A 19,306-nucleotide genomic window follows, 5' to 3' on the forward strand; every position below is an offset into this window, starting at 1 on the left:
TATTTCCTTTAGCTTATATATTTGTTACTCTGTATTCTATATGTAGTGCCGAGAACATGTGGTTTCCTTAATCATTGAGAGTACCTTCGTTTATCTATATTATCATTATCATTATCAAGTGATACATTCAGTGTCTAAGAAGATTAAAATTTTGTTTGCTGGTATTGCCTTCCTAGAACTGTCATACTCCAAAATTTATTTCTTTCTCACTTTGTAATAAAACAAAATTCTTCATTTTCATCTCATCTACACTTCAAACACGTTCAGGCAGTTTTGGAGATTATTTGCTTTTGTGTCTATGATCTCATGCTTGAAGGAATCTTTGTTCTCTCCTTTTTTTTTTTTTTTTTCCAAATGTAAAAGTAACTCATTTTGTTACTGCAAATAACAGTATATCATTAATCTTATGTGTTTTGCTATGTGTCAAATTAAGACTAGTTAATTAAATCCTTTTTTATCTTTTCTTTTTCTTCTCTAGCATATATTATATTCTTATATGGATCTCCTTCGGGTTGTTTTTCCCTACAGCTAATTCCAGAATGACAGACTCTACAACTTAGATATATCTACCTTCACTTACGAATAATCATCAGGGACCCTTCACTTGTGGTTTCTCAGGAGGTTCTGTCTTACTGATTTACCTTCTTCGAACTACAAAGTTATTACCTCATTCTTTTTTCTCCTGAGCAATCATTTCTATAGGATGATATAGCCTTTGTCTGTATTGATTTTCATTTCCCCATTATATTTCACTTAAACTCTTTTGTATTCCATTTCTATTCACAACTCTGATTTAAAAAATTACTTATCATTGTCATGATTAATTTATCAGATTGGATCAAATTGCTTGTTTGAGAGTGTAAACAGGTCTCAGCTGCAGGCTTATATGTCCTTCAGCTGGAGAAATTCATACAAGTAATAAAACTCTGCCAGATGCTCCTCAGAGAATTCTCTTCAACTTGTTTCAAAATTAAGTTTGTGTCACTGACTAAATTTGGACTACTAATTCTTTTGCTCTGAAATATCCACACATGGCAGACACAACTATATAGCTGCTCAAAATGCTTATGCCATCTACCCTTGCTCCATCAAAAAGAACTGAATATTGTTCACTACAACTAACAATAGCTGTTGAATTAATTCCTTCAGGAAATCTCAACAAGCCAACAAAACTCTTGACCTTTTTGCAAATGTATTTGAAACAATCTTTCTATATCTGAGGGAAGACACATATATTCTGTTATGTATTTTTGATATTTGACAAGTTCTGTGTTCTAAAGTAATCTTTCCCTTTGTACCCAAATGTTTATTAAAGTTTGGAAACTGAATTAATTTTCCTCTCTGCCAGAGGTGCATACATCTTTTCATAAATATCCTGCTTCAGACACACAACATTTCTGTGATCATTGAGATTTTTTTGGAGAAGATCAGTGAAATCTTGGTTAAACAAGTTTAAGATTCTTTTAAAAAGACTGCTGTTACTGAAAGACAAAGTTATTGCTACCTAACAAGGCTGAAAAAAATTGAATCTCAGTGATTCAATAAAAGTTAATAGTTGCCCTTTCTTCAGAGCTTATATCTTTGTACTGAAAAGAGATGTTATGCTGTACCAGTGAAGAAGATGAAATGACTTCCCTTGAAGCCAAAAAAGATATCAGAGATATTATCACATATCTATTAGTTTTCCTACCAGCTTCATTTTTTTTCTTTTTAGAAATAGGATGAGAGTACTTTCTGAGGGAAAAAAAATAATCATCAATAATAGATAACAGTTCTTCAGGCTAACCAGTATTTCTTTTTAACAAAATGATTGAAATTGTTTTTACAGCTGACAGTCACCCTTCATACCTGGTATGTAAAACTGTTATTTGATTCACGTACCTAAGAATAGCCAACAGAACTAGTCTTTAAGAGTTTTTTCAGTGCTATTACTCATTCAGGTGGACATGTTGACTTCAAAGGTACTACAGTAAAGCCTTCAAAACTGATCCTTTAAACTTTTACTGCAGTGCATTACAGTTTTATAAGATATTTTAATTATAGAATAGAGCAGGAATGCCTGCTTTAAGCTTTTGATTCCAAAATATGCATACAAAGTAGGTAAGAATTAAGCACAATAAAAACAGAAAAATAAAGCGACTTGTCCAAAGAAAGATTGGTGATGAAGTCTGGAGGAAAAAAAAGTAAAGGAATTTCTGCTTAGAATCATAGAATCATAGAATCACCAAGGTTGGAAAAGACCTAAAAGATCATCCAGTCCAACCGTTCACCTATTCCCACCTATTAGCATGCAATACAAAAATATTTGTTTGCTTTTTTTTTTTTTCTTTTGTCTTCCTACTAAACATTGAGTGTAATTATTGATTTAAACTCTGTAATTAGTTCATTTAAAAATTTAAAATACTATTAGCTTCATCTCTTTTTTTTCTTTTCAGTCATAATTTTCCTTATTAAATAATGATTAAATAAAACTGTAATTATGAAATGAATGATTTAGAACATTTTTGTGATGAGTTTTCCTGAAATTGTACAAAGAAAGACATAAATTTTAGTCTGGTCTTTTTGCCTTTAGACAATCTGATAGGACTTTTGCACCACTTAGTTCTGAATAAACTTTCTCATTCTTGTTCTGAATAAAATAATCTTTCTTTGAATTCTATCTACTGTATTAATATCGATGATCATTGATTATTAGAATAAATTTATTTATTGTTCTTTAACATTTTCTTGTAAGCAGCTCATTAATATGTTGAAAGAATTCTGAATTTTATATTTCTCTAAGAAATTTCACTATGAAGCTGTTGATATTGAAGATAGAGACAGGTATAAATATGGCTTTGTTACTTAGGTTTTTAATAAAATAATTGCATGTTTGAAATGAGATACTCATATGAGTGCAATAGCATCTGCCTTTTATAGTGATTCATTGACAGTTTTGTTTTTATCTACTTTGGCAGCGACAAAAGATGACTTTCTGCCAAGTAGAATCATGTCACCATTCTCTGTGATCAAACCAGCTGTGCTCTGTTTTCAAGCAAAGAGCAAATAGCTTTCAGTGAATTCTATCTCTTATAAGGTTCTAATATACTGAATAAATTCACACTATGAAAGCATCACTAATGATATCTACAATCAAAGATTTTATGCAGCCTCATATTTGCTCATCTATAATATCAGTACCTGAGGCTCAGCACCAGAACAAATATGCTCTCCTTTTTTCTGGATGCACTTACTAAAATTTTGTGTAATTTAAAGTAATTGCTATGATTATGTTCTGTAAGAAATATGTATTTTTAATGCATGAAAAGGTAATACATCTTATCCAAACAACAATGTTCCTGTTTCCACCTGTTTTCTAGTGACTTTGGGTAAAGTTCAGAGCTGATATAAGAATGTAGCAAAGCTCTGAAAAATATTCTTTTGCACTTCTTTCAATGAATGGCTTTTGTCATACTTTATCACAATTTCATTTTGAACTGCTTGTATGTGGTACCAAATTGATTCATGCCAGTTCCCCAGTCAAAAGCTGTAAGACTGCACATTCAATATCTATCAGTTGAAGCGTTCAGCAGAAGAGCTAATTAAATGGTTGTCCTTTTCAGCATAAATGGACTTAAATTGACTTACAAAATAGTGCAGGTATGTCCAACCCTCAGCCTGCAGGCCACAGATAGCCAAGCAGTTTGCAGTGTGGTCCACCCCCTTACCACAGTTTAAGTTTGATGGCTCTTCTCCACAGAGTGGCTCTGGGCACAAGCCCATTGCTCAACAACAGCCAAAACATCATTGCATTATTAATGCTGCTGCATCGGCTGAAACCAAGGCATGGGGAGGGCAATGCTGTGCAATGCTGACTGAAGTGATGACACGTAACTATCTGCATTTTGATACATTGGCTAAACACAAGGCTCTGAACACTGAAGTATATGCAGCCATGCTTTCTGTTTTGATAAAGGAATTTGAAAATAGATTCATAGAATCACGGAATTGTTTCAGTTGCAAGGGATCTAAAGGTCATGTAGTCCAACTCCCCTGCAATAAAGAAGGACATCAACAGCTAGATCAGGTTGCTCAGAGCCTGGTCCAGCTTGACACTGAATAACTCCAGGGATGGGGTATCTGCCACCTCATTGGGTAGCCTACTCCAGTGCCTCACGACACTTACTGTAAAAAACTTCTCTTACATCCAATGTAAATCTTCCCTCCTTTAGTTTGAAACATTTTTCCCTTATCCTATCACAACAGATCCTACTAAAGAACCTGTCTCCTTTCTTATAATTCCCTCTAGCTACTGAGAAAACACTGCTAGTCTCCTATGCTTCTCCACGTTAACCAGCTCCATCTTTCTCCACCTGTCCTTGTAGGAGAGGTGTTCTATCCTTTGGGTTATTTTTGTGGCCCTCCTGTGGATACACTCCACACTTCACCTATACGGAGGACTCCACATCTGGACACAACACTCCAGATGAGATCTCACGAGTTCAGAGTAGAGAGGCAGCATCACCTCCCTTGACCTGCTGGCCACTCTTCTTTTGATTCAGCCCAGCATTCAGTTGGCTTTCTGAGCTGTGAGGGCACATTGCTGGCTCTTGTCCAATTTGCCATCTACTAGTACCCTTAAGTTATTTTTGGCAGGGCTGTACTCAATCCTTTAATCCCCCAGCTTTTATAGATAGGTGGCTGTTGTCTTGACCCAGCTGATTGATCTTGCATTTGAATTTGTTGAACCTCATGAGATTCTCCGGAGCCCACTGCTCAGCCACATCTAGGTCTCTCTGGATGGCATTCCATCCCCTGAATATGTTGACCACACTCCACAGCAAATTTTCAAATGGAATGTATAGAGTTGCAATTAGATAGTCAATTAAAAAGTCTGATCATGTCTCTTTACCAGACTTTCATAATCCCACCTCAGCAGAGAAAAATATTCATCACTTCACAGTCATATCTTGTTCACGTCATCTCTCTTTGGCAGTACATATATTTAAAGCAATTATTGTCAATGATGAAGTGCGGGAAGAGTAAAATTTCATCAAATATATCTGATGAGCACCTTGAAACCTCACTAAGGATTGCAACCTTTGCCATCAGACAAAAATGGTGTGTTTCAGAAAGGCAGGGTCAAATATCCCACTAGTTTTATGTTGGTTTTTTTTTTTTTTCCTCTATCTTCTTTTTTTTAATGCTTTAACAAAAATATTTTAAGTGTTTTCATGCTTATGTATTAATGATATTTTATATTTTAAGAGGGCTGATCCACCAATATTGACTCTTGTTTTATTATGTTGGCCCATAACATCAAATGTGGATATTGGTGGTATGGCAGTAGAGATTGAACCTCTTCACCAATATCTCATTACATTTTATTTCTGTGTGACAATTGGCCACAGAGTGGCAGTCTGACAAAATAGCACATGACATGGTAGTGTGTTTGAAGCAACGGTGTGCCATTAAATTCCTCCATGTGGAAAAAAAAAAAGCCAAAAGATTGGATAGCCATGAACTAGTGGAAACTGAATGCTTGCTTCTAGCTGATAGCCTTACATTGGTCTATGTTCTCTTATTTAATATGCAGAGAAATGCAAAAATAAGAAGTAAATGTTTGTACCAAGAATGCATTAAAAAGAGAACTCTCACCTCATGAAGACTGTCAGGAATTAGGTGTTATTTTGTGACATAGAAGCTAAGGAGAGTTTCAACAACAAATCATATGCTAAATTAAACCTGCCAAAGGCATGCTACAGATGTATACAATAGATTTTTGAACCAGATGATAACAAGGGTTTTAAATAAATGGAGATAATTTAGATCTAATACTTCATTTTTTCTCCTGCTTTCATTAATGCAGTGGAACAATGCCAAATATAGTATGAGCAACATCAAAGTGAGAAAAAAAGTTGTACAAAGGATTATTACTGATAATCAGATCATTTATTATTAATAAATCAATTAGACTTGAAGATATAATAAGAGCTTTTAAAAATAAATTAGGAGATTATAGAAACGTGTTTGAAGATGAAATAAATATTTCAGATAAACAGTTTTTTATGTGCCAAATAAGTATTAATTCTTCACAATATTTTTTTAATATTCATTACTATTATTCAGTCTGAAAAATCAGGGTACTTCATTATATTTCCTAATATCACAGTCTTTCTCCTAAGTTTTTTCTTTTGTTAAAACACAATATGTCATGAATAAGATGAGAAAGTAAACAAAGGTAACTGAATTTGAATTAGCTTGCTGAGAACCATATTGTCCATGAGAAAATATGGCAATAGGCTATAAGGAAACATTTATAATAATAGCTCAATTTACTAACAGCCAACTTCGATGTTCATCTTGTAATGAATGTCTACATAAGTGCTTAATTTGCACAAAAGATTCATACTAATCATGCCTGTTGGTATTTCAGAACTGAATGGTCATCAACAAGGTGGAATTCATCTCACCTAATATGAAATTTCTGCAATGCATATCTGCAACCTCATGCTGTCGTCCTACGTTCCTTTCTGAGTTAATGGAGAGAGCCAAGTTCACCTCACCCATTAGAGAGGTTTCTTTCCTCAAAGTTCACCTAGGATTCAAGAATAGGTACTCAATATATTCTTCTTTAGAGATCTCATGCAGCCTACAGATTCTGAGAGACCAATAGACAAATAAATATCAGAGAAACGTCACACAGGATTTTTGTTCTAAAAAAGCTTGAACATTTGAAAAAAAACAGAGTCTGGTTACAATGTTGTGCTTCATTGCCATATTCACTTTGTTAGAGATATTAGCTGATGCTTACATAGGCACTAAACCTTACAGGAATCTTGTCCTTTGTCAGCCTCCCTTGCACTATGTTTTTCTAAATGGACAAAGAAAGAGTATCTCTTCTACTTTTGTCACATTTACTAATCATTCAACTGAGTTACCAGAGAACAAAAAAATTAAAACTACAGTTCAGTGTATCCTGGTGAAGATTTATTAAGTCTAGATAACTGAAAGTGATGATTCTGTTCAAAGTTTCTTTTCTAAGCTCTGTCCATTAATAAGGCATAAACCTTCATTTAAACAATCTTCCCTCTTACCGTTTTCTTAAGAGAGAATGAGGAATATGTTCTTAACTTTTATGGTATGAAATGTAAGTGGAAACATTGCAACCAAATAGTATACTCCTGGAATTTGTCAAATATGTAAACAGCATCATTCTGATACTTAGGCAAAAAAGTAGACATAACAATAGATTGATTAGTCATGGAATTCCAATACAAAGGAAAAGCCATAGAAACAGGAACAGACTACAAAAGAGAAATATATAAAAACTGTTTAGGCATGGTAGGAAAGTCAAACCTCACGTAAAATTGGCATATGCAAGGGACATCAAAGCAACAGGATCTTCCATTATTACTTTAATTGTTAAATTGGCCCTGTTGTGGAACTTATGTAATAGATGATACAGTGAAGAAAAGCCTTTTTTATTCTGTTTTGCCAACAAGGTCTTCCAAGCCTCTGTGTCTGGATTCAAAGAGAATTAGTAGGGATGTGGAGAGCAACTGAAGTTTATAGATCATAGAATCACAGAATCATAGAATCACTCAGGTTGGAAAAGACTTTAAAGATCATCGAGTCCAACCATGACCTAACCATACTACCCTAACAACCCTCCGCTAAATCACGTCCAAACAGTTTTCAAACACATCCAGGGATGGTGACTCCAGTGTTTAACAACCCTTTCTGTAAATAAGTGTTTCTTAATATCTAACCTAAACTTACCCTGGTGCAACTTAAGGCCATTTCCCCTCGTCTTGTCACCTGTCATCAGTGAGAAGAGACCAACCCCACTCTTGCTGTGAGCACCTTTCAGGTACTGGAAGAGAGCAATAAAGTGTCCTCTCAGCCTCCTTTTCCCCAGTCTAAACAGCCCCACGTGATGACATCAAATAAAGAACATCCTGTATGCAACGCATCAAGAACAGTCAATGTTGTTATGCTGCCATTCAACCTAGTCAGGCTGGAGAAATAGCCTGATTGAAACCTAAAGATGTTCATCAAGGATGAATGTAAAGTCCTACACCTGCCAAAGAAAAAATACTTCAAAACAGCACAGACTGAGGAAGCATCTCTGTGGAAAAAGCCCAGGGATTTATTTTGGGCAGCAAATACCATGAGCCAGCAATTCACCCTGGCAGGATGACAGGTGTTCAGACTGGATATGAGAGAAACTTTTCCTTCTGAGAACAGACAAGCAGTGAAACAGGTTCACTATTGAGGTTATGCAGGTTTGGTCTTCAGGGTTGTTCAAATATGAACTGAATAAATCCCAGGGAAACCTCAGCTTTCCTCTCCTATGAGGACAGGCTGAGAGAGCCAGGGCTCTTCAGCCTGGAGAAAAAAAGGTTTTGAGGTGACCTGATAGCAACCTTTTAGTACCTAAAAGGGAGCTACAGGAAAAAAGAGAATAGAGTCTTTTGCAGGATCTGTGGTAACAGAACAGGGAGAAACTGCTTCAAGCTCAGGGAAGGTAGATTTAGGTTAGATATAAGGAAAAAATATTTTACAGTGAGGTGGCGAGGCACTGAAACAGGTTACCTAATGTTGTGATTGGTGCCCTATCTCTGCAGACTTTCAAGGTGAGGCTGGATCAGGCCCTGGGCAAGCTGATCTAGCTGTGGTGTCCCTGTTCATTGCAGGGAAGTTGGACTAGATGACTCTCAGAGGTCCCTTCCAACCCTAAGGATTCTATGTTAAACCTGTTCTGACCTTAGCACTGAGGTGGCTTTCAGAAGAAATCTGGATTTAAGGTCTTCTATGTCCAGCCAAGCTTGGATAATGCAGTGATCCCATGATTACACTCTTTATTGGAAGGAAATTATCAAATTTTTCCTATTTTGAAGAGCAATCTAAGCTGCTCAATAAACTGAAAAACTGGACTGTACTATTACTCTCAGTAGTAAATATCCATGTTTCTGAGTAATACATAGGATTCTGTCCACGACTGCCCCTCATTTTAAATGTCAAAAAAGATTTTCTCTGATCTCTGTGTCAAGATTTGCTTTGATTCCCAGGTGAGTTCTCCATTATTTTTTAAGCTTTCCAATATACTTTCATGTTTTTCCATTCCACTATTTTCATTATCCAAGCAGAGAGCACTTTGACACTAGTCTCCTGTCATGCAAAACTCCCAGTATTTCCAGGTGAGGGGATACAGGGCCATGAGTGTAACATTGGAAGGAACTCTTGTGACATGATGATGCACCTGTGAACTTCGAAGCAGATGAAATACACAAATGTATAAACCCCTGTTGTACTTAGTCATTAAATAAATTTAGAAAACTGTTGATAATAACAGGAATAAAATGAAGGACATTATGCCCTCCACACTGTACCAACAATACAGTACTTATCTTTGAAGCAAGCACCTACAACACACTGTCTTTATAATGATCTATCCTATCTGCCTATTTTACTGATGTTAGAAGTACTTTAAGCCTTTTTAATTCTAATTTCCCTAATTGGCATTGATGGTTCCTAGTGAGATTAATAATCTGAAAATTAATATATTTATAGGAAAAGTGATGTTGATTAACATGGAAGGACTTCTTTAATTGATCACATGCTGCTAACATTTAAACTAAGATAGTAAATAATACAGACTTTTGAAAGCTTGAAAAAAGTAAGATCTTAGCAAAGGCTTGTGTTACAGCCCACATCTAACAGACAGAAGCTAAAGTTAACTGGTATTCAGAGGCACAGACCTTCAGAAAATTTTTGCAGCCAATGCAAACTGCCTGCACTTTCCTTCTTTTAGAATCGGACAGTGTATACATAGAAGAAATACCTCTCCATATTTTAACTTCACTTACTCCTTAACATCTACATAATAGATTAACTTGATCCTAATATCACACTTCACAACCATTAATTACATTTATTAAAATGTACAACACTCCTGAGAGGTATAAATGCGCTGTTATCACCACAATAAAGGTAGTGAACTGAGTCACAGACATACTGACTTCCAACATTAAAATAAAAATCAGTGATATAAGAACTAATTGAACATAAACTGTACAGTTTGGGGACGGGTACTTCCACTATCATTTCTTTTTCATGTGATAAGTTTTTTTTTCTTATTTTTTTGATTATTTGAAACTATAAATGTGTTAATGAATGAGTACAAATCGTGCAATAAATGTGAGCTTTCAGATTTTCAGAAGGATTATGTAAACATTCTTCTAGCATCCCTTTTAAGTCACACACAGGTTGCTCTGAAAGTAATTCGTCCTGCTTGTTTCCATGGAAACCTCAACAGATATAAAGAGCACAATGACACTATTTAGTAGAGCAAATTCTCAGTTACAAAATACTATTTTTCAACACAATTCCCATTGTTAGCCATGCATTTTCATCAGCCATGAACAAGAGACTGCATGCCTAGTTTGTAAAAGTCTGCACAGCAAAGAGGGCCCACTGTCACCTCTGCTGAAATGCACCACCCACCACCTCATTGTTCTCTCTCAAACATTCTTTGTTTGGTCTCCATAAACATTCAGAAAATATTGATGATGTTAATGGGGCCATTTTTTTTCTGCGTGAACAAGTTCAATAACACACCCTTGCTTCATATGCACTTCCATGTTAGACACCATTTTGACAGGCTGTCCCTCTGCTTCCATCTCTCTCACAGCAGCAAAATGTAATGAGATATTGTTGGGAAGGTTCAGCTTCTACTAAAATACCACCAACATCTGCCTATGATGATGTAGGCTGACATTATAAAATATCTGAAAGCAGCCCCTGCATAATATACTGTAAATTTGTTTTATTTCTGATACATTTATTTTCTATGCTAATTTGTTTCAGATTTAGTATGCCTTTTTGGATTCATATTGGCAATTCATCGTGAGCATGTTTTAATCCTACTAATTCTGACCTGTTCCCAGCTGAATGGAGGAACATGAAGGAAAGAGCAGTTTGGACAAGGTTGCATTGTGTCTTTTTGCTGCACTGTGCTTATATTATATAGCAAATATGGTATATGCTTATGGCTAATTTAGACTTGTTTTCCATTATTTTGCCTTTTCTTTCTTATTTCATCTCTCCATTAGTGTTTCTGATAGGAAATATAGTGTATAAGCTTTCTTGAAGTTTTCCTAAATAAAATTGTTTAGTCATCCTTTTATCATTTTCCAGTTTACCATCTTAAAGCATTACTTGACATTCACATAATTGCATCTGCAGATTTAAATAAAATCATCCTCTTTTTAGACCTTGTTTTCACTCTGTCCTCTTTGTTTTTTCTTTCATTACCATCTACCCTCCAATTCATAAGTTTTGAGGTCCTATTCCATGTTATGAATCCTGCTGCCCTTTCTCGTAAATCATGTGCTTTATCTGCATTATTTGACACCACGGGAACACTGTAGCAATTGATTAGTAGTCAGTTATTAGTTCAACAATTGGTAGAGATTTGCTGAGCACCAAATCATTGATTACCTCCCCACTGATGCCTTCACAGCTGGATACCTTTTAGTGTGCCATTACAGGAAAGGGAAGATAGAAAATGGAAATAAATCTATTTGCAACATACACAAATGTGTATAATTTCATAAATTTATATATTTAACAAATTTCCTTTCCAAAGAAAAAATAAAAATAAAAAATTATTTTGACAATATGATCACAAAGAATGAGGCAGAAGAGAAATCACGGGCCAAGAGTAACACAGACAATGAAATCCTTTGGCACTAATAATATAAAATGTTGTGAGCTTTTTGAACCAATAATATTAATTATGATCTATTCTCCTGTATTAAAACACACTTTTGATGCATTTGCACTTCCAAAAATACTATTGGTTCTTTGTTATGTGATATATCTTGATCCTTGCTGTAGAATTTTTTTTTGGGCTACATTCAGATGAGTCTACCAAGGCTGATATTTACTGTGAGATCTTGCAATATAACAACATGAAGAAAACGCAGAGAAATAACAAGACAGAATGAAAACATTTTATTGAATGAATCACTTAATTGTCTGAAAATAGTGTGTTCAACAAGGTCCTTGGCTTAAAACAACTATATATTTTTTTTTTTTGCCATTTTAACAGCTCTTACATATATTCTTTTCTCACATATGACATTTACAAATTAACAAATTTTGAGCAAAGTAAGAAAAAAAATTAAAACAGAATTCTCAAGATCAGTCTATCATTCCTTTCTTTTGTAAAGACATTTGTACTTCATTTACAGGGCTTAAAACTAAGTAACAGGGAAGAAAGTTACACTTTCTACAACAGACCTTTAGGGTATACTACTGCTCATTTGCCTGATTCCTATCTCTATGGAATAACTATCTTTTTGCACGAAGTATATCTTGCATCATCTCAAGTACTATCAACAGAAGAGCTATTATGAAATTTAGAGCTTTTCATTCATAGTAATAATTTTATGTTATCATAAAGTAACTAGTTCTGAAGAGCAATTGTTTACTCCACAAATAGCCCTATTTACTTTACAGCTACAATTAATAAAATCTGTTTCTGAAATATAATTCTTAAAATCTGCCACTACCATTTGAAATTTACATCAATTCATAAGCGTGTTAACATTTTTGAGTGCCAGTGGCAGTAGTTCTTTTTCAAATGTTACCTAAATTGTACTTCAGTGTATGCAAAATAGCAGTTAGCCAGAGAGATTTAAGGCTGTTAGTCTAAATCTTGGCATTCACTGAAGGAAAAATTCAAGAGGTCAGCATGGTACTTTGCTTATTGTTATCACAAAGTCATTACAGAATCTTATGTTATTAAATTAAGCATCTTATCCAGTGACTATGCGATGGTTCACTCAATAAGCAGTAAGTTCTGGTTTCTAATAATGTCTTTTATTTAAACATTTCTAAAGCACATAATCTAATAAATGTGCTCATGAGAAGAAAAGATGGAAGTTCTTTACGTTCTGCACATTGACTAGGAAAAAACAGTAATTCAATTTTCTGGGTGAAAAATAACACCAATGTGAAAGCAGAAGTAGAAAGAAGGCAGACAGATCCTTGACTAACCTTACGTTTTCTCCTCCTGGCGGAAGAATCACCATTAATGGTGCCCACTTCAGGCAATACAAATATTTCCCTCCTATTGTGTTTGAAGCTGTCTTACTTCAACAACTTACATGTTTCAATGATGTATCATGCTGCATATGACTCATTCACCTATTAACCAAGTTTAAAGCAATTTTTACTGGCATGTTTAAACATCTGCAGTGTGTGTGATAACAGTTCAAGAATCATTTATGTTTCCTGAGTTTAACATTATGCATTAATAAGTTTTGAATATGTTTCACCTGGTGTAATTCCAACATCTATAGATTAATAACATCCAAAAAAAATGTTGTGTTTTTTTTTTTTGTGGTTCTTAAATAGCCATGATTTTCTAATTTCTTACTCTTTTTACATTTCTTTATTTTCCATACAGTCAAGTTGCCAAATCACCATTGGGTAGCTGTGAAAAAAAATTCTGATTTTTAAACACTCCAAAATGTTTCATGTTTAATTTAAGGAACTTTTCTCTTTTTCATTCTGTTCTGTTTTGCTTTTTTTGCTATAGGTGTTTAACCCCATCATTCAGAACTTTCACTGCTAACAACTTGCCACAGGCTGTGTCTCAAGTTTTCAGGGCCTCAGGCTTGTAAAGTTCATTCTGTTACAAAAATGTTGACCTCTGTGCAGCTGTTTTATTGATTTAGTTGTGGCAGTGATTTTTCAAAGTGACTAGGTCACTCTGACTATTTGGTTTTAATTTTGTCTCTCTATGGTTCTATCATAGTAATACATAAATATGCGGTATAGAGAAATACAGACCTGGGATGCCAAGAGAGGCCTTGAGAAATGGAGGCTAAATAGAGTACAGCCTTGGGATGATGAGAGGACACAGTCTTGTCACTAACAACCATATCTGTAAGCTGCTCACCAGTAAAGAAGTGTGGACCTATAACTAGAGCAAAGCAAGTTTTAGTGGTAAGAAATAGAACAATTTAACAGACCAGTACAGAGCAAACAAAGATATAAAAATGTGATAGCAAATGTTTTGAAAAGACTCTCGTGGATCTAAAACATGAAATGAAGAACAATAAAACCCGCATTATATAAGTTTAATTGTCTTATTAATGCTATAGGAAGCTACTAAAAATTCTTCTGAATGGAAGTATCCCTTCTATTTTCCTGTTTTAATTAGGTCAGGGCTAATTCTTGTATTAGACTGTTAAGACTTCAGTTACACTGGCAATACATTCTTTGCTTTATATATAAAGACCTTTGTTATCTCTAGCAAACAGAACTCCTTTCTCACTCATACCAAAGCAAAATTAAAATGATCAAGGCTTGAGTTAGCTCCAGATCATTTTTGTGTCCAAAAAAGTACAGTATATTGTTAGCACAGAAAAAAAACAAACAGCATCTAAAAATCCTTAGAGAACCCTATAGAAAACTTTTTTCTATTTTAAATTGTAGAGTACCACATTTATCTAGGTACACATACAGATCTGCCTATCATCGTGTATATATTTTACATTTCTCTTTAAAACAATCTTTAGAGGGAACAGTTATATACATGTATGGGAACTGTTAGATCATGGCCAGAACCAGTGATTGAGTATCTGGTAAAGTGGAAGCAATTCACCTGTGCAACTGCAAAGGGCGAACAATGGGTTTATCACTCTCTAAACTCATTTAAGGTCTAGCAGCTAGGAGATGACCTCTTTTGGAGTGTTTGGTGAGTCCTGATTCTCCAAAAGATGTAAATAATTCATTCTTTGTTACTGGATTATGATCTCAGCCTTTGTTGGGTGATCTGAAACTGGTTTTAAGCAACTATAAGTGCTATTGCCTATCCTTACAATGCATACATACATATATATATGCACATATAAAATAACTAAAGGTAAGCACCATAGAACAGTTAATTCTATTGATGATAGTTTTAGTGAAGACAAATGAGCAATATCTTTGGATGCAAGATAATTGATCTTTTTAATGAACACACCTGATTGTGTCCTGTTGGTATCAGTAAAAAAAAACAATATTCCTCCAGTGCTTGATCTCATCAGAACTTCTTTGTGAAGTTAAATATCTTTTTTGACAAGTGCACATTCATCTTTCAAACCTAACTTCTCTACAGGGAGGAATAGAAGTAGAGTTTGTGTTCATTATCACTACTCATGACTAGGAAATAATTATAGAATCATAGAATCATTTAGAGTTCAGAAGTACATCCGTCACATAACACTGTCAATTTCACCACTAAACCTTCTCCTCAAGTTCCATGTTCATGTACCTCTGAGAATGGATACTCTACCACTTCCATAGGCAGCCTGTTGTAATGTCTAACCTCTCCTCCAGTGAAGAAATTCTTCTTGATTATCTTACCCTCCTCTGGCACAATGTGAGATTCAACTTCATTCATGAGCATGCAGCTGAATGCTCCTGCAAAAGTTTAGGGATGCAAATGTGAGACTGGCAATGGCTATGATACTATAATGTGTGATTATGAAAAGCCATCATGTCACATTGAGATTCATCTAGACTGTACCAAGAAAACATCATTGATGAAACACTGTCCCAATAGGCTTTAGAGATCCAGATTAAAAGTAACATTTCTCAGCAGACAATAGAGTCTTGTCTGTTTAATGATAGTGATAAATCTACCCCTGACTTTAGTTCACGATGCATTCTCTAAAGTGTACAATCTGTCTCTTTTGCAGACAGCTCATTTCCATTTGAAAAACACTGTATTTTTATTGATTTATCATCTTGATTATACTTATGTTCCAATATATCTTTATTTCCTTGATGTTTTACCAAAAAAATAATGATTCTAGTTTTTATTTTTTTCCCTTTTCCACATAGCATACCCTTGAAAGTCTGTAATTGATATCATTTGGAAGTTGAAATAATAAATTACTGAGGAATCAGTTTCAAGGGTCATATTATTTTGAGAACAACACTAGTTCATCAGATTATGATTTTTAATATTACAAAAAATGCAACTGTTATAATTCTTTTTCATCATCCCAAATTTAAAAATACCTTTAAGAATCTTTCATTTGCAGTGTTTTTGTAACGTGTTTTGGTTTTTTTTTCTTGAAAGACTATTAAGCATTCTACTTAATGTGAGTGCCTCAATTTTAGCTCTTTAAAGTGAACAGTAAGCTAGATTTAATGATGTATTAAAGGGAAGGAAATTCAGTGAATAAAAATCAACAATTCTTTAGCTAACTTTTTTTTTATGACAGCATCTTAATAATAGTTACTCTAAATTTTAGACAGAAGCTATAGCTTCTTAATTGTTTCCTTTTGCTTTTACTATTTTATTTTTTACTTTTATTATATTTTATCTTTTTTTTATTATTTTTACAGCACACCCTAGCATCTGCTGTTCACTGATTATAGAGATAAATAGGTGAACTCAATGAACTTTTAGTTTTTTATATAGAAAGCATTCATACGTTGTCATACTACAAATATAAATAATAACATATATGTAAAACATTCTCAAGTCTCTGTTGAATTCTCTGTATATATATTTTTTTCAGACAATCAACTTTTATATTTAGATAATGCTGTTTTGAAAATCATGTTACTTATATTTCACTTCATTATTATCAAATATATTACTATTTTGAGGAACATGATGATACTAAGAGAGTCTTCTCAAAGATCTAAACCAATTTGAATATTTCAGATTATTTATTCATTTAATTTATTGGCATTTATTGCTTTTTGTGATCAATGTACATATTCTATTTATGAGACTTGGTAGGTCTGGCAAGGGACTTGGTAGGTAGTCAATTGGATCTGATCTTGAAGGTCTTTTCCCAACCAAAATAACTATAATATTCTATCATGCTATATTTTATCTTTAGCATTTGTCAATCCTCTAGGACTTCGAATCTTCAAGAATTGTTAAATGGACACTGGACTCCATAAACTCCATCAGATTTTGCAAATTCATTCCTCAACATCCCAGTGAGCATCTTCAGTCCTTAAATCTTTTTTCCCTATCCTGTTTTTGTTTTGTTTTGTTTTGTTTTAAATATATCCATTTCTTAATTGTCTTTTAATTCAGTAAACATTCCTTTTCTATTTTCTTTTTGGTCATTTTAGATCCAAAGTATGGACTGTCCTGACCTACACTACTTACATACTTGAAAAAACATATTCTCCTTTTCATTATGCTAATAGTATCCCACTTTAATACTTTAGCTTTTTGTCTGAATGCAAATCGGCATTATTTATACCTAACATATGTAATTTTTTTTCATATCTACGTCCCTCAAAGCTTTTTAGTATTTAGATTGTTGTCTGTAATACATTGACTATTGTAAAAATAGAATATTCCTGATATTCCTTTTATTTCTCCATCTTCTCTTGTTTTTAGACATTACACAATTACATGTTTTATGCCTCTATTTTTAAAGTCTGTCATAAACAAATTACTTCTCTTGTCTTTTTGTACTCATAATGAAATTTAATGCCTTTCACATTTCAAAATTATTTTTATCTGTTGCTCTGATATCCTGAATAGATCCATCTGATTTGCTCTGAGCTGTTATTCCCGTGCTGTTTCAAATTTCTGGAAGAAAATCTTTTTCACATAATTAACTCATTAGTAACTCACATAAGTAACTTTATTATAAAAGCTATATGCCTTCCTGTGTTAGTATTACAAGAAATACATATGCCATTAAAAGATGATTGCAGACCATAATATCATATCCACATGGCAAAGAAATGTATTTCACAGTATTAAATAAATGTGTTTCTATCTACACATATTGTGATCTATAAACACTACTAAATCCCATGTTATGCAGAACAATTGCCATTTTAAATTGATTTTTTCTTTTTTTTTTCCCATAAAAGGCTCCTTATGAAATCGCAGTTTCACGTAACATTCTACAAGAACCAAGCTTACAAGTAAAGCTGCAGAAAGAACAAAAAATCCCAACAAAACCTGCCAAGATACTCAACAAGGGACTGTGTTTTAGACTCCCACTATCTTTTAGGTTCACAACCCAATTATTAATTAAAATTCAAAGAATTTTGTCTGCTTTTTCACTGTAACTGCGGCCAGATAAGCAGTCCTCAGTGAACAGTAATAAAAACAGATTATTTTTATGACTTCAGACATTTTTTACCGTATCACAAGGTTTCTCTTAGTTTTGAAATAGATTACCACTTTATTTATTAATAATTATGAATAGACATTTAATTTCCCAGAACAACGCTGCATATGCCATATAGAAATAAAACATTCTCAAACTTTTAAGGCCTTTATAAGCTAAGCATTTAACAATCTTTTAAAACACACATATTATTGTTAAAACAATGACAACAAAAATACCCACAAAATTCCAATTTCATATAGTTTAGGATGTAATATTTCCTTTAGGAAAAAAAGTGAAAAACCTTTTTTTTTTTTTTAAATTTGGATTACAGGTACTGATTAGAGAAGAGATATATCCATCTTAATTTGAATTTAATTTAATCTCAAATTTTAAGCATGCGACACCAAATGGAGTTCTCAGCTACTTCAGCTTGTTACAAACAGGCACGTATCATTTATACTTAATGCAAAGATGCAAATTATAGGACTAAAAAGAAACGAACAAAAGGAAAAAAAAATCACCTTAATGCTGTACATCACTTATTGATTGAAACAATGCCCTGGAGATAAAAGCTAAAAATAAAAATAAAATATCTGCTTATATACTAACAAGGTCAGTTAGTTCAATTCAACATGAATTGAAATGAAAAGCTATATCGGATCAATCTTTCCAGAAATGCAGTTCATACAACAGAAATGTGAACAGGGAATTTAGAGCTCTTGAAGCAAAATTAATTCTTCTATCTTCTAAAGGGCTATCTTGTATTCTAAACCAAAGAATCTAACTTTCTTGTCCCCTGAGGAAAATGAAACTTATGTGGCATGAATCTGTATGTTTTTGTTCTTTATTGTTGTGGTTTAACCTGACAAGTAGCTACGCACCACGGTTGTTCATTAACTTCTCCTCTTCAAAGGGGGATGTGGGAGAGAATCAGGAAAAGAAAAACAAAGTAGAACTCATAAGCTGAGATAAAAATTTACTAAGATAGAGAAAAGGAAAAGTACAGAACTCTGAGCAGAGAACTGGAGTCAGATAAACTCTCACTCCATTCTAAAAATTCCTTCTACATGATATTATATAGTACAAAATATCCCTTTAGCCAGTTTATCCCCTCCCAGCTCCTTTGCTGGAATGGCCTTGGCTCTCTGTACCACTGC

This window comes from Tetrao urogallus (assembly GCF_951394365.1).
Source record: "Tetrao urogallus genome assembly, chromosome: 2".
Lineage (NCBI taxonomy): Eukaryota > Metazoa > Chordata > Aves > Galliformes > Phasianidae > Tetrao > Tetrao urogallus.